Source organism: Artibeus jamaicensis, unplaced genomic scaffold (assembly GCF_021234435.1).
Source record: "Artibeus jamaicensis isolate MK-2021 breed Jamaican fruit bat unplaced genomic scaffold, CSHL_Jam_final contig_3174, whole genome shotgun sequence".
Taxonomy (NCBI): domain Eukaryota; kingdom Metazoa; phylum Chordata; class Mammalia; order Chiroptera; family Phyllostomidae; genus Artibeus; species Artibeus jamaicensis.
This window is the reverse complement of record NW_026521738.1, coordinates 2179741-2196129: the sequence shown is the minus strand read 5'-3', so window position 1 is coordinate 2196129 and position 16389 is coordinate 2179741. Positions and strand designations below refer to the sequence as shown.

The 16389-nt window shown below is 45.1% G+C and overlaps 1 protein-coding gene across 2 annotated transcripts in view; it reads right to left on the bottom strand.

The window, feature by feature from the left end:
* The window catches only part of ANXA4 (annexin A4), a 64212-nt gene extending 50989 nt beyond the window's left edge, over window positions 1-13223 (bottom strand). Inside the window, exon 1 of one of the 2 annotated variants that reach the window (XM_053663320.1) lies at window positions 13144-13223. The gene's annotated coding sequence lies outside the window, so the exon portion shown is untranslated. The remainder of the gene's footprint in view (window positions 1-13143) is intronic. The other variant, XM_037127293.2, reaches the window with a different exon arrangement.
* Between the last annotated feature and the right edge of the window lie 3166 nt (window positions 13224-16389).

The window sequence follows — 16389 nt, the reverse complement described above, 5'->3', positions numbered from 1 at the left end:
GAATTTCATTTCTTTTCTAGGTGGAAGCCAGGTTTAAAAACCAACATTTGGGGCCACTTTTGGTGCCTTGAAAACCGTGCTTGGCCTGGGGGGACAGTATGTGGATGTCACGCCACCTACTCACTTCCAATTAGCCTAGCCCAGATTCCGAAGTGCAACAGATGGGAGTCCCATCTGCTCAAAGCACAGCCCTGGTGGGGAGGCCCTGGGGTACCTTTAATAATAAACCTGGAAAGGGCAGAATATACCATATACAGATTAAAATATCATCATGTTTAACTTTTCAATAAATCCAGGCCAGCATTTCAACCTCCAAAGTTCACACAACTCAGCCTCTGTGAAAGTGGTTCCCTGACCGACAGCATCAGCTGGGAACTTGGTCAAAGTGCAGATTCTCCACCCCAAGCCCAGACCTACAGACTCCAAAACTCTGGGGGTGGTGGCCCAGCAATCTGGTTTTTAAGAAGAATCTCCAGGTGATTCTTACAAAGTCTCAAATTTGAGAACTGCTGTTCTGTTGTCAAGTTTCTAGATTCCAACTACTGATGCCTAAAAAAGTTCCCAAACCACCCCATGGGCATTTCGTAAGTGTAGATTGATATGGGAAACTTTGAAAAACCTCTGTTTAACCTTTATTTGCCCAGGCCCCAGGCGCAATAGGAGAGCGATGGGGCTGTCCGGAAAGCAGATAGCCAGTAGGACTGGAACTAGCACCCCCCACTGATAGAACGATTATCACATTCTGCTTCTGTACCCCACGTTTGTCACGTACACAGGAAGACCCCTAATCTATATATTCCCCAAGAATCCTTTGTTCGGGGCTCAGAATCTGGAGACTGACTCCTATGGGCCCCTGCACGTTAAATAATAAACCTCGTACTCCAGAATCCCTCGGTGTCTGGTTGCTTCGTTTTCCTATAACAGATTCCCATTCACGATCTTACCTAAACTATAAGGGAATGAGGGGAAAAAAACACAAACATAAAACCCAAAGAAGAATTATATTAATGGGAGGAGGGGAGTCATATCATTAATGTTAAAAATATCTGCATAAATATGACTTGGGAAATGTGTTCACCAGAGATCACTTAAACAGTACAGAATTCTCAAAACCAACCACTGCAAACATACATCATTCTTGGTAGGCCTGATCTGTTATTTCACAAGGTGTGTGAAACTCCAAAGTCGATTCTCTTCCCACATGTTGGTGCTGGCAGACCATAAAGGAAGTTATTCAGCAATGGAGGAAGCAGGCTGAGAATCCTAGACAAAGGGCAGAATTCCAATCCCTGCCCTGCCTCCAGGTGTAACCCCACCTGTGAGGGCTAGTTTATTCTGGCATAAAGTTGACACAGTATTCACTATAGAGCCAGGTTTCTGCAGGCATTAACAATAACGTCAACCACATTACAGCCTCCTTCCCTTATTGAGAGAACCTTCATGACTTTGTTATAGAACAAGAGGTCTGAGGGGGGGGGCAATATTTGGCCCACCAAGGGATGCCAAAAACTGCTACAGAACAGGGGCCCCTCCCAAGGACACAATACTAATATCTATTGGGCTCTTCTGTCCACCGCCAATTGGAAAGACATCTCTCAATGCCAGAGATTTGTGAAAAGGAAACAAAATGTTTATTTAATGCTATTTAGGCCTGATGTCTCTACTAAAATATTAAAGTCCTTTAGGGTATATACCTATACACACACATAGCTCTCCCTTCTCCCACTGTCCTGACTCCGGGTACTGTAAATCAGGAAAAGAGCACATACCCGTTTTTTCCAGGCCGCTGGTCTAAAGTCATGTGGCACCTTTTCATGGTCCACTGGCAAGAGTTCTTTGTGCCCATTTTTTTAGTCAAAGTCTCTCTTGTTTCCTAGGCCATGTGGCCAAAGGAAGCATCCCAAAGCCACATGGGCCTCTTTTACCAAAGCTGAAGGGGTCAGCACTCTGACTAAAAGCGTGTGGCTTTCTTCTTCACCTGGCTGCAGGGGTCTTCATTCTGGCAAAGCCAAGTGGTACTCTTATTCTGTTGAAACCGCGGGGCCTTCCCTTTCACCTGGCTGCAGGGGTTTACACTCTGGCCAAAACTACATGGTTCTACCTCTTCATGGCTGTCACGTCTGGGTTTAAATCTCTGCACCCATGTTCTTTTGTAGCCCCATTTCCGACTCTTCCTACAATCAGTTACACCTTCCAGGACTCTCACACCCTCTCAGTTTTACTGGGCTGCCATCATTAGTCTGGGCAGATATGCCCCATGGTGTGGAGCCAATCAATTCCAAGCTCTCACGCAGGCTCTGTGACTCAGGGGAGCAGCCCCTAGTTACTTCCTGGGTAGAAGCCACTCCCTTCTTCCTGGCTCAAAGCATGGCCACAGCTATTTAATATATCTATGAAACCAGTTAAAGGTTATAGATATGTTAAATAATCATTCTAGAGGTTAGTTGCAAAACTGTTGCTATGCAAAACAGCTCTCAATGGCCCTGGCTCGAATCTTTTTTGGAGGAGGGGGCCCTCCTGGCTGCACCCTGTTACAACTTTAGCGACTGGGCTTGGAAAACTAGGAAGCAGGGACTCACCCCAGGAGAAAAATGATTGTTCCAAGGCAAACCCCTTCCAACCGATACAGGGTGCAGTGAAGGCGGGGGTGGGGAGGGGCACCAAAAAAAGATGTGGAATGGTGTCCAGAATTCAAAGTGTATAGGAATATTGGAGAGACATATAAGATGTCCTCACCACCCCTCCCCCAGGGGGAAGGGATGAATGGAGCAGGGCCATTGAGAGCTGTTTTTGCATAGCAACAGTTTTGCAGCTAACCTCTGGAATGGTCATTTAACAACATATCTATAACCCTTAACTGGTTTCACAGATATGTTAATAGCTGTGGCCAAGTTTTGAGCCAGGGAGAAGGGAGTGGCTTCTACCCAAGATGTAACTAGGGGCTGCTCCCCTGAGTTACAGGTGCCTGCATGGGAGCTTGGAAAAGATTGGCTCCGGGACATGAGAGGATAACTGCCCAGGTGAGGAGAGGGCCATGCAGTTTTCAGGAGAGTGAAAAGAGTACCACTGGGCTTTGCCAGAATGGGGACCCCTGCAGCCAGATTGAAGGAAGAGCCACGTGGTTTTTGGAAGAATGTAGACCCCTGCAGCCAGGTGAAGAAGAAAGCCACATGCTTTTGGTGGAGTGAGAACCCCTGCGGCTTTGGTAGAAGAGGCCCACGCGGCTTTGGGATGCCCCCTTTGGCCACGTGGCCTAGAAAGCAGGAGAGACTTGACTGGAACTGGGTACAAAGGACTCTTGCCAGTGGACCATGAGAAGGTACCACAGTACTTTGGATTAACTAGAGATCCTGCCTGCACAGTGACACAGCTGATGGCGCCAGCGCCTGGAAAAGGGACGTGTGCTCTCTTCCTGGTTTACGGTACCCGGAGTTGGGACAGTGGGAGAAGGGAGCACTGTGTGGGTGTAGGTGTATACCCTAAAGGACTTTGATATTTTAGTGGAGGCATTAGGTCTGAATAGCATTAAATAAACATTTTGTTTCCTTTTCACAAATCTCTGGCATTGAGAGATGTCTTTCCAATTGGCGGTGGACAGAAGAGCCCAGTAAATATTAGTATTCCGTCTTTGGGAGGGGCCCCTGTTCTTTAGCAGTTTTTGGCATCCCTAGGTGGGCCAAGTATTGCCCCCCCCCCTTGGACCTCTTGTTTGGTAACACAACTACCACCTGTGGTTTATGAGTGGCCATGCAAACCACTGCTGGTCAATGTGAAATACAGACGACCCTACCAAAAGGCTTCGAGAAAGAATTTCCCTCAAAAGACAGGGTTGGCCTGTCAATTCCCCCCTTTCCACTGGCCTTGGGTATTGTCAGGACACTTTGTCTGAAGCTACGACCTCAAAAAGATCCTGATTAATATAGACTACACACGCCTCCCGTGATATCTGGGAAAAGTTCTCAAACTTCACTGTGGACAACAACCACTTGGGGAGAGTTTAGAAATACTACAGATTTTGGGGATATTACACTCTAGAGCTTGAGTAAATCTTGGGTTGATTCCAGAGGCCTTATTTAATCAGGTTTCACTAAGAACCCCCAGTTATTCTCCTCACACCATGTTCAAACCTGATTCTTACATAGGTGGTCCCTGCATGAGACCCCAATTCCAAAACTGCAGTCACTTTGTGTACAGGCACTCAGATTCCTTACTTGAATATTTATTTTGTTCTTATTAGATACTAGACACTGTGAGAAAAACAAAGGAGGAGGAGACACGATCTTGCTCTCAAGGAGCCTGTAAACTAGTAAAAGAAACAAAACAGGTGTAAACTAATCCAATGGCAAAAGCAGCAGGTGGTAACTATGATCAGAGTTGTGGGGTATGGGGGAAACAAGTCATGTCCTCCACCCTCCAGAGATCCAAAGAGCTCCCAGCTGACTCAGGCTGAGAAGGACCATTAAGAATTCAAGAGGGAGAGTTTTGGAAGCAGAGAGAACAGTCAAAATGAAACATCAGCTAAGATCATGAATGGTGAGACTTACTTGGAAAAGAATTCTCACTCTGGAGTTGGGCTGCAGATGGAGGACATTGAGAGAGCCGTAGGAGACAAAGGCTGGAAAAGTGATTTTCAAAAATGGGTCATGTTGGAGCAGGCTGAGGTTGAAGGTTGGACCACATTTTCCATCCATGGGAAATTGTACATTTGTTGAGCACCCTACTGGTGAGCACCCACTATGGGCTAGGCCAGAGGATGGGCTCATTGTGGTCCCTGCCCTCAGAGGAGCTCAAAGCGGAGTGGAGGACTCAGGGCTGTATTAAGACACAGTAGGGTGTGAACATGACTGGGACGGAGGAACTGCAGAGAGAGAGGAGCACACAAGACAGGCCAGATAAAGTCAATCAGGGAAGGAAACTGTCCAAGCTGAACCTTCAAGAGTTGGCCAGGTGAAAGGGAAGCAAGGAGTCGTGTCTCTCCATTTGTGCCTTGATTCCTCCCAGGTACCCAGTGGTGCTTTCATTTCATTCAAAAAACATTTAGTACATAACTTTGCTAAGCACTGGAGCAGATGCAAAATAAAATAGAATTTATAATCCAGGCCTGCAGTTCTTAATATGGGGTCCTTGGACCTTCTAGGACTTGTCCCCTACACTGATTGGTCCTGTCTTCCATAGGCCTACAGAATGATCTTCATTTCCAAGGGCTCTCCTGCTCTGCCCCCAGGGACTAGCCCTGCTCTGATTGGCAGGACTTGCTTTCTCATCCCCATGCCTGTGCATAAGCCTTTCTCCCCTCATCCCATCCTCAGTGAAAAGGCTTCCCTTCCAGCAAGCCTTCTCAGCCCTCCTGTGATGAAGTCAGGCACACCTCTAGGGCAGCGTGTGCATAATGCATCAAATCATTTATCATTCAGTCCTACCACCCTAAGGACCTGTCCCCAAGGGGCTGACCCACATCTCCTGCCTTTAGATGCTTCCCCAAGTCTTGCTCAACAGGGACAGGCCACTGCAATCACGAGCATATCGTCCTGGTTCAGAGTCTGCTCTCCACTTCTCAACTATCAGCTGGGACCTCCTAGGTACTTAGAATGACTTAGGTCAACATTAAGTTCATTTTGGACAAGTAGTGTAGACATAGACTACTCTCACCCTTTCCAAGATTCCAGTCCCACAGTCAGTTTAATCTCCCAGACCTGCCTTTTCTGGCTAATTCCCCACTTTTAACCCATTATACATTTTAACACAGTGGCACAGGATACAGAATCAGACTGCCAAGTTCAAATCCTAGTTCTCGAGGGGAAGGGTTTAGAAAAGGAAAAATGGCCTCTGCTCGCCCCAATGCCAGACTCCTCAGTTACACCCTTCACGCCACTGGTGCCTCTCAAGCCACCATCCTGTCGCTGGAGCCCAGAGGGAGTGGTTCTGAGTAGCCCCTGGCAACCACCAGTCCGCTCTTCAATGCTATGCAATTGACTGTTTCAGAGGCCTCATTACCTCAATTTCTAGGAATCCCAGCTCCAGGAAGTTTGCTGACCTTCAGCCATGGAACCAGGATGATGTGAAGCCGAGATGATATGAATCAAGATGACTAAACCAGGTGACGCACACCGGACCATCACTTGTCCTACCAGAATGGACTGTGCTCATCTGCACGTAGACAACTTTGCAACCCCCCCATTTGATCTCTTTGTTCTGTTCCCCTTTCCCTCCTTATAAAAAACCTTTGCCTCCACTGATTGGTGGAGATGAGCTTTGAGACCTGAGTCCCCCATCTTCCCTGGAGATAGGCTTTGTGACATGAGCTCCCCATCTTCCAGGTGACTGGCACCCCAAAATAAACCACTTTCCTTTACATCGTACCTGCCTCTTGAGTATTGGCTTTCCAGCGTTTGGTTGCAGGGGTGTCCAACTTTTTGGCGTCTCTGGGCCACACTAGAAGAAGAGTTCTCTTGGGCTACACATTAAATACACAAACACTAATGAAAACAAAACAAAACAAAAATCTCATAATGTTTTAAGTAAATTTATGATTTTGTGTTTGGCTGCATTCACAGCCACCCTGGACTGCATGTGGCCTGCGGGGCCACAGGTTGGATACCCCTGGTATAGTAATCAAGATATGATAAGCCCAATCCGGACAAATACCCTAAAACCCACAGTAAGCTGTGGGCCTTCTCAGCACTGCATTCCAACTTTCATCTTTAAAAAGAGAGGGCCCTGGCTGGGTAGTTCAGTTGGTTAGAATGTTGTCCCCATACAGCAAGGTTGCAGGTTTGATCCCTGTTCAGGGCACATATAAGAAGCAACCAATGCATGCATAAATAAGGGGAACAACGAATTGTTTATTCTCTCTCTCTTTCTCTTTCCCCCTTCCTGTCTCTCTCTCTAAAATTAATAAATAATAATAAAAAATAAATTACAAAAGAAAAACAAATCCTAGCTCTCTCACTTGCTGGTATGTCACCAGCAAATTACCGAACCCTTTGTGCCTCAGTTTCCTCATCTGTACAATATGGAAGATATAAGTAGTGACCACTTAAAATGGATGAAAATTTAATAAAATAACACCCCAGGTATTTTGCACAGAGTCAAACTCACAGAAACATTTGGTGAATATTAGTTATTAATACCCATAGCACAGGGGTTAAAGCGTGCAGAAAGGCAAAAACCCCTATAAACTAAAACTGCATTTTTCAACCAGTGTACCATAAGAATTTTTAAAACCTGCAATATCCGACTATTTAGTCGGGACACTGACTTCTTTCCCCTGAGATTGTCAGATAAAACAGTGATAACAGCCAATGCAACAGCAGACATCCTGTGTGAATGAATCAAAATTATACCTATTTTCTGTAATATTGGCAAAAGATATATTTTCTGGTGTGCTGCAGAGTTTCAGTAATTGATTTATGTGTGCCATGAGATTAAAAAGTTTAAAAATCACTGGTCTAAGGTATAGTCTGGCTGAAAATGGGGGTCCAGGCTCTGAGTCAAGGGCAAACCCCTCAGTGCCCCATGACCTGGTATCAGTGTTAGAATTTTCTCTACAAAGGGCCCTGACCTAATAGGTCTATCTAGTCTACAGGCTGTGACTTATCCCATCAACCTCCTCTCCCTGCTTCTGCAGCTAAAGACAAGTAGAACCAATCAGACCATTTAAATACAGAGCTGCCCCCACCATAAAGTTCAAAGCACCTTACATTCTTTTTGGAACCAGCTAAGTATAGCCAAATGAATGAATAAATAATCAACCTGAAATGTATGACAAGAATGAGTGATTGCTACTTCACCCCATTGGAAACTGAAGCAGAACTGCATGTTAGCTCTTCGTACTCAAATAATAGTGTATGACCATACATTAATTTTGAGGTTGGAATAGTTGATAATTGTATATCCTTTATCTCTATCTCATTCTTCCTCTTCACAATGTTAAAATAGGCAGGTGATATTGGTAACTCTCTATTTTTAAAAAATTGATAACATATGCCCTGGCCAGGCGGCTCAGTTGGTTGGAGCACTGTGCTGTACACTAACAGGCTGTGGGATCCATTCCAGGTCAGGGCACACACCCAGGTTGCAGGTTTGACCTCACGTAGGCATGTAGGAGACAACCAATCGATGTTTCTCTCTCGCATCAATATTTCCCTCTCCCCCCTCTTTTCTTTCTCTTTAAAATCAATTTTGAAAAACCTTGGGTGAGGATTAAAATTAATAATTAATTAAACATTGATAACATGTGATGAGGTTTGTAGTACAAAAAGGTATATGGTGATGTCTGTAAGAATGTCACCCCTCACACTGTGGCAACTCTGTTATAATTTCCTTGTATCCTTTCAGAATATTTAATACATTAACAAGCATATCAGAATATAGATAGCCTCTATCATTCTTATCTAAAGAAATGGTAGCATACCATGCAAACCTACATTTTCCTTTTTTAAGGAAAAAAGCATCTTTGCTATCACCCTATATCTATTCCTGTCGATCTGCATTACTTTTTAAGAGCTGCATGGATATTCTATAATTTAATCTGTCTCTTACTGGTAGATATTTAGGTCCTTTATAACCTTTCACTGCTACAAACAAGAGTGCAATGCATATACCCTTGTACACATGTCCAAGTATATCTTTGGAATAAATTCCTAAAACTCAAATTGCTGGAACAAAGGTAAATGCGTTTTTTCAAATTTTAACAATATTGCCCAATTTCATAGCAATGTTTTTTTGGTTATCAAATGATCTTTACACTTGATCTTAGCCAAAAGGCTTAGAAGAGATATCAAATCATCTTTCATTGAAATATTTTCCTTTGTAGTTCTTAACTAGCTGGGCATCCCACTGCGCCACTATTGACATCATCTGTGATGTCATGAGGGCGGTGGCCATCAGCACTGCAGCCCACAGACGACAAACATTCCAGAGCAATTCTCTTTTTTTATGCTCACTTGAGGACATGTTTATTGATTTTAAAGAGAGGGAGAGAGAAAGAGGAACGTTGATGTGAGACAGAAACAATGACTGGTTGCGTCCCATACATGCCCCAACCCGGGACGGAATCCACAACCCAGGTATCTGCTCCAATCAGAAATCAAACCCACAACCTTTTGACGTACAGGACAATGCTCCAACCAACTGAGCAACCTGGCCAGGACTAGGGCAATTCTTAACATAATGTCTACATAACTGCCAGGTGTCCATGATTGGATTTTGAAAGGTATCCTTAACCCCCTTGAAACTGTATGAAAAATGTCAAATGTGTGTCTTTCTGGAGACAGGATTCGTGGCTTTAATCAGATTCTCAGAGGGGTCTGTGACTCTAACAAGAATAAGAACCACTGAGTCAACAAGTCCTTGCCTTGCTCAGCATCAAAAAGCAAGAGTAGCAGAAGATGAAGCTCAGCAGGACCCAGAAAGGCCTTCCCGAGAGCTCTGGAGGGGTGAGAGGATGCTTAGGGCTGATTATGCCACTGGGATTGTACCTATAAAGGACCTCCCCCGGGGGAGATGGCTCAATCACACACAAGTCGGGGACTTTGCTCCCACTCACTAAGGGGCCCCTCTACATTAGCCTCTGATAATAACTTACTGTTACCTGTTGGAAGCAGGGAGATGAGTTCCCTAAACCAGAATTTCGAATCCACAGTGACTCTCTGGTCATTCATGGGAACTTCTCTCTGTTACAAGTCAGGCTGCTCATGATGCATTATGTCTAGGCCTTAAAGAGTTAATAGTGTTGAGGCAGAAAGTTAAAGGTGTTTTCCAGAACTTGATGTTTTATTAAGAAACAAATGGCAATTTTTAATAACTGTGTTAGCTCTATAGGTTTAGTATTAAAATTACCCAAGCGGTAAAATAAAAAGGAAAGGTCTTTTTCAGAGTAATTGACAGTCTGGCCTTTACCTGCAATTTATCTCTGCTGCTGATTATGGATCAAATATTCACTATGACTTTTATGTCTAGTGGTCTGGACCAAGAAGCATTATGGCAATTTCCTAACCTCAAATATCTTGAAACTTTAAAAAGAATTCTTGAGAAGTGGTGGCTCAGGTTTCCATAGCAAAAGCTCTCGGTCCACTTCAAACACACAGACACCAAGTCACTCCCATAACACCAACAGCAGGCCTTAAATGGAAGTCCTAAATTCCTTGGGAGATTAAACTTTATTTTTATTTGTTTGATTTACATATACTGTGAAATGGTTGCCACAATAGGTTCTGCTAATGCCCATCATCTAATAGATATGTTTAAAAAAGGATAAAAGAAAAAAACATTTTTCATTTTGTGAAGAGAACTTAGGATTTACTCTCTTAACATCTTTCTCATATGTCATACAACAGTGTTAGCTATTGCAGCGGTCCCCAAACTTTTTGGCACTAGGCACTGATTTCATGAAAGACATTTTTTCCACGAGCCAGGGCAGGAGGATGCCCTCCAGCTGTGCGTCCGGGTTCCTAACTGGTCCTGAGTGCCCCGGAGGCTGAGAAACCCTGAGCTAGTGTTGTCATACTGTACAATACATCCCTAGTACTTACTTATCTTTGGGAAATTTGTCTTGAAATAGTAATCCATCTCAGTTTCAATTACATTTAAAAACAAACAAAAGCCTTTGCTGGAGATCCATATTGGTCTAGAGGTATTAAGCACTGTAAAATTATGGGGTATAATGGGTATATTACACCCAATAAGTACAATGTACCTATGACAGGTATAGTAAAAAGGTACAATAAAGAGCTTGAAAATGGGGATGATTTGAGCATTTACCACACTACCTAGAGTTTATAGCACGATGACAGGCCTACGTTTTTGTCAATGCTTTATTTATCAAGTGTACGTATATTCATATAAGTGTCTTTTAAGCTTAGTTTGTCAAAGCAAGGTTCAAGAAACATCTGAATTACACTTCTCCAGGGAGCCTCTTAAATATGCCGATTTCTGGATCCTGCCCTGTCATACTAGATATGAATTTTTAGAAGAGGGGCAAAAACCTGCATGTTGTGCAAGCTTCCTGGGGGATGTACCTGAAGTTTGGAAACTATGGCTTTAGAAGTCATCTTAATTTAGCCTCGTGCCCTTTACAGCTCCATCAGAAAGGGGCTGTGGGTACTTACTTCTGCCTAAATGCCTCTGGTGAGAGAGCTCTTACAAACTCCCAGCCCACACAGCCTACGGGTTTCAAGTCACTTCCTTGAATTTAACCAGAAGCTGCCATCCAAACAACTCCTACCCAGCTCTCTCTAGCGCCACAAGGTGTGAGATGATTCCCACACCCACATGCTAAGCCCCTGAAGCACTTAGGGCTATTAACAGGTGTCCCCACATCCACCTCCACCCGCCCTCTCTAGTGGAAACAGCTCCAGTTCTTTTAACCACATCTCATATGTCATCTTGACAAAATTAAGTTAAAGAGGAAGAGAAAAATATTAGGTCATGATTTAGTTAATAAGCCACAAATCCAAACCTCAAATCACTACAAACCAAGCACCGGACGGAGCCACAGTAGGGCAGAGAGAGTAAATCTGTTTAAAGTGGTCTGACCTTGACCAATGATGACCAATGACCACAACTTGGAGCCATGGGATACTCCTCATCCGTAAAACCAGGTTTAATAACCCCACCTCAGGTTGAAATAACAATTACATGAGAAACATAGGATGACTTTATTCAAAGTCCCTCCAGGGAAGACACCGGAGCGCCTACCAAACTGTCGCCATAAGTAGCCTTAACTGCACTGAAAGCAAACCATGGAGGCTAGATTTGGGCTGATCACAGTCCAAAACCCATGCAAAGAGATTTTTGAAGTTTCTTGTTTTCCATTAAAAAGGCATTTAAACTTTGAATTCTACTCCAAAATATATCTGTGACTGTATAAGAAGTACTTTTATCCTCAAATATTTGGGTAAAACTGACACCCAAGGACAATTCCGCCCCATATTTAATCTGAAGTTTTGGGTACTTCCTGGCATACCACTACCATCCCCAGTGCCTGCCACTCGCCTCCACCTCCTCGGAGAGGGGGCAGGCTTAATCTACAAGCAGATGAACAGGATGGGAAAACAACCAAGTGACCAGACATAAGCAAAGAAACGGGCCACCAGATACGAGTGTGGGGATGACCAGGAGGCTCAGTCTTCAGATGCTGAGAGCTGGTGTGGTCCAATTTGACTGCTGAAATTGATTTTGGAGAGAAATTATCCCTAACAAAGGCAAGAACATACAGGAAGGAAAAATCATAGACACTCTTAGTAGTTGTATGTTTGTACATGTTTGTGTCTATCTGTGTACTACACAAAGCAATAGAAATCTAACGTAAGATCCATACACTACAGGGGATCTGGCTCTGGGAAGTCAGCAGGTCTTGGACAGCTATAGTTACCCATTTTCTATTAAAAACCTGTCCCCTTCTTCTCCTGCTTGTTTTTCCACTTCTCTGTCGTCTGAGAAGTCCCTTGCTTGGCTATCAATAGAGTCACTTGCAACGTAAGGAGGAGCTGAAAGTTTCTAGAATTGATGGACAATGGGATGGATCATTTAGAGGGGACCCCATCCATTCTTCCCACAAAAGCTGGACAGATAGCTGAAAAGCAATAATAATCTTTTTTATCCTAAAGTCTCCAGCTGGTCAAAGCCATGACAAAAGAGTCAGACTGAGCCACTGGCAGACTCAGGTCATGGACCTCAAAATAATTACAGATTGAATAACAATCATCACAGAGCTCCCCATGCCAGGCTTTGTGCTGAGAACACTAGATATACAAAAAGGATTGAAAGGTTAAGAAAGTAGAAGAAAGAGTAAGTTTCTTAAAAGGAGCAAGGAAAGAATAAGTAAAACTTGTTGGAATGGGCCAGCTCCAGGGAATATGAACTCAATCTTTTGTTTATAATGCCCAAACCAAGCACAGTGCTTGGCACAGGCACTCAATAAGTAACGGCTGCAGTCTCTGATTGGAATAGTGAGCTGTAACTCTGGAGGTCTTTCTGAATAAAGGCCGCGTTTGCCTCTAGTCCACCTCGAGCGGAGCGCATACCGGCCCCACAACCTCTTGCTCCACCCAGTGCCGCCCGAGCCCCACCGCCCACAGGCCAGCGACGGGCTGCTGCGCCCCCTTCCCTGAGTGCAAGACCCCCGGTCCGCAGTCCCCTTACCGGTCCGGCCAAGACGTGCTAGCGCTCGTTAGCGCTCGTCCTCGTCCCCGGCGGCTACGGAGGTGTGACACCCTCGTCGGGGCTGGGCGCGGTCTTATCCCGCGTGGACCCGCCCCACTTTGGGGTGGAGACTGCGCCCGAGTTCCTGGTTGTGCCTCCGCTCTCCTGACCGGAAAATCGTCCGGGGCGAAGGGCACCTGGAGCCGGGACTGGACCGCGTGGACCCGGCCCTCCCGGCGGGAGTTCGCCCAGCCCCGCTCCCGCCCGGCACTGTCGCAGCCCCCGTACCCTCCGCGTCTCCCCTGCCGGGCGGGGTGCCCGAGAGTCCCCGGGCCCTTCCCTCACCAGCGCCGCACCCAGCTCTGCTCTGGAGCCGGGAGTCCCGCCCGAGTCACAGTTTCTTCCTTGAAAAACTGCACTTTCTCTTTTACTGTAGGGCTCACGCCGAACCTGTAGCCGGGAAAGTGGAAAATCACATCTAAATGGCACATTTGGTTTCCCTCTTACATATTAAAACATACACTTCAAAAGTTCCCAGGAGTTTCACTTCTCTCTTGAGGAAAAGTGAGTTCCTTCCCTTAGGGAAACTTGGAAATGGAGGGAGCAGCAGCCCAAGATCTTTCCCTCTTCACCTGTTAAGTTACCGGGGTTTTGTACTGGTCAGCAGCTCCTGGGGTCAGCCTGGGCGCAGCATTCATCCCCCTGCAGGGGTGTCCAGCCTCTTGGCTTCTCTGGGCCACACTGGAAGAAGAGTTGTCTTGGGTCACACATTAAATACATCGCGACACGTAATCACACACACACACACACACACACACACACACACACAAATATCATAATGTTTTAAGTAGGTTTACAGTTTTGTGTTGAGCCTCATTCACAGCCATCCCGAGCTGCACGTGGCCTGCAGGCCACAGGTTGGACACCCTTGGATGTGTTATCTGTTGGACACAAGCCTCTTGAAGGCACTCCTCACCTCCCTCTCCATCCCCCACCCCACCACAGTAAGAGCTCAGTGAATGCTTGCAGAATGAATCCACTAGGTCTACAGGCAAATTCCGGTTTTAAGGAAGGGTAGGTAGCTTTCGGGAGTGTGTTTGCTATCCAACAAACCAAAGTCTAAGCCGCTAGTAGCCTCTCCTTTTACACACTGAAAAGCAAGGATCAGACTGATGTGAATTCTAAACCTGGTTATGTCCCTTTTCTCTGCTTGTAAACTTAAAGTTTCTGAGTTTCAGTTTATGAACCAAAGAAGGAGCAAAATTAACAAGACAAACAGAAAAAATAAGGATAATTCATTTCCTCAGAGAGATCAGAGTCTATTACAACCCTTTAAAAATAACAATTAGCCTACAAGAAAGAAAGAAAGAAAGAAAGAAAGAAAGAAAGAAAGAAAGAAAGAAAGAAAGAAAGAAAGAAAGAAAGAAAGAAAGAAAGAAAGAAAGAAAAGAAAAGGAAAGAACAATGAAGCAAATGCGGTTAGCACCCTGCTGAAATCCTTTTCTAGACAGGTGAACCCAGGTCCCAGCTTCCCCTTTCTCCCCATACCTTCCCCCAGACCAGGCTGGAAGCCACAGTCAGAAGCTAACTTCTACGGGGTACAAAAGGCCAGGGATACCCTGTAATGCCTTTCGTGTTCCAGAGCTTCCACAAGCTTAGGCTGAGGCTACAATTCAGCAGAAACCACATCTTTGCTCTGCTCCCTGCTCCGTGCTGTCCTACTTCTCTCACAGTTTCTCTTGAGCATATTCCTTCACTGAGGTATTTACGTGAGAGAATCCCTCTCTTAGGCCCTGCTTTGAGGAACCTGACCTAAGACAGTGTTTTAAATATTAATGTAATTGTTGAAATGAAAGACTCAATGGAGACTTTAAAGACAGTAGAATGAACACATGCATTTGTATCAGCTCCCTCTGGAAGTCCATCTAAAAAAAAGAGTAGTTTTGTTTTTAATCTCACAATGACAAGGGCCCAAGAGAGGAAAAGTAACAAAATTCTGGAACTCTGGAAAGCAGATTGACAGGTGATAATGGACTTCCACAGACCTGAGAAAACTGACTCCTAAGCCAGGAGTAGGGAAAGCCAAGAGGCAACCTAATGTAGAATTTCTCAGGATGCCCAGGAATTTGCTGCATGAGATACTTCTGAAAGTGGGTGCCCGGTTAAGACTGAAAGCAGGAAGCTGTTTTTATAAGGCTGTACAGGAAACATCAGACTCCTCCATCCCCTTCCCGAGAGGCACCGCTGCCACTGCCCCTCTCCCACATGGGCGGAAAATTGGAAACCTTCTCTGGAGAGGATAAAGCAGAGACTTTCTGGCATGGGGCATTTCAGGTGTAGTTCAAGTGCTTTGGTTGTTTAGGGCTGCCTAAACAAACTATCCCAAAGCTTGGTGACTTAAGACAATGACCATTTTATTACTATGTCTCACGATTTTGGGTGTCTGAATTTGGATGGTGCTTGGCTGGGCAATTCTTCTGTGTCATGTGGCATCAACAAAGGTCACTTGGCAGCATTCAGCTGGCAGAGGCCAGTTTGGAGGATTCACTCCCGTGTCTGGCACCCTGGCAAGAATAGAAGGAAGGCTAGTCTCAGCCAGCACCCCGTTGACCAGACCACCGACACATGTTCCCTCTACATGGAAGTCTCAGGGTAACAGGATCTCCTACATGAAAGCTCAGGGCTTCCTCAGAGGATACTCCAAGAGATCCAGGAAGAAGATTCAGGACTTCCTATTTTCTAGGCTTAGAAGCCCCTGAATGTTATTTCTGTTACATTCTATAGGTCATGCAAATCACTACGGCCAGCCCAAAATCAAGGGTAGGGATTAGGCTCTATTCTTATATGGCCACCTTTAATTTACCACACAAGGCTAGAGGAACTATTTGAAACTGAAGACCTGTGTGAAACAATATGATGAATAGTGTGCTGCTCAGTTTTCTTCGCCTGGCTCCTAGATCATTGGCAGCTAGGATGGGAAGTTTGGACTACTGTATTCTTCTTTGGGGAGGAGTAAGGCTCTAAAGAGACTGTCATCATTTTTCAATGAAACTGGAGCAACCCGTTAGTGAGCTCACTCTAGTCAAGCCCCACCCACTTACACACATGTACAAGGCTTCTAAACCGCATTTTAGGTCTCACTCTTAGGCCTGCAAAGTAAAATTCAGGACACTTAGTTAAATTAAAATTTCAGATAAACAGCCCTAGCTGGTGTGGCTCAGTGGATTGCATGTTGGCCTGCAAACT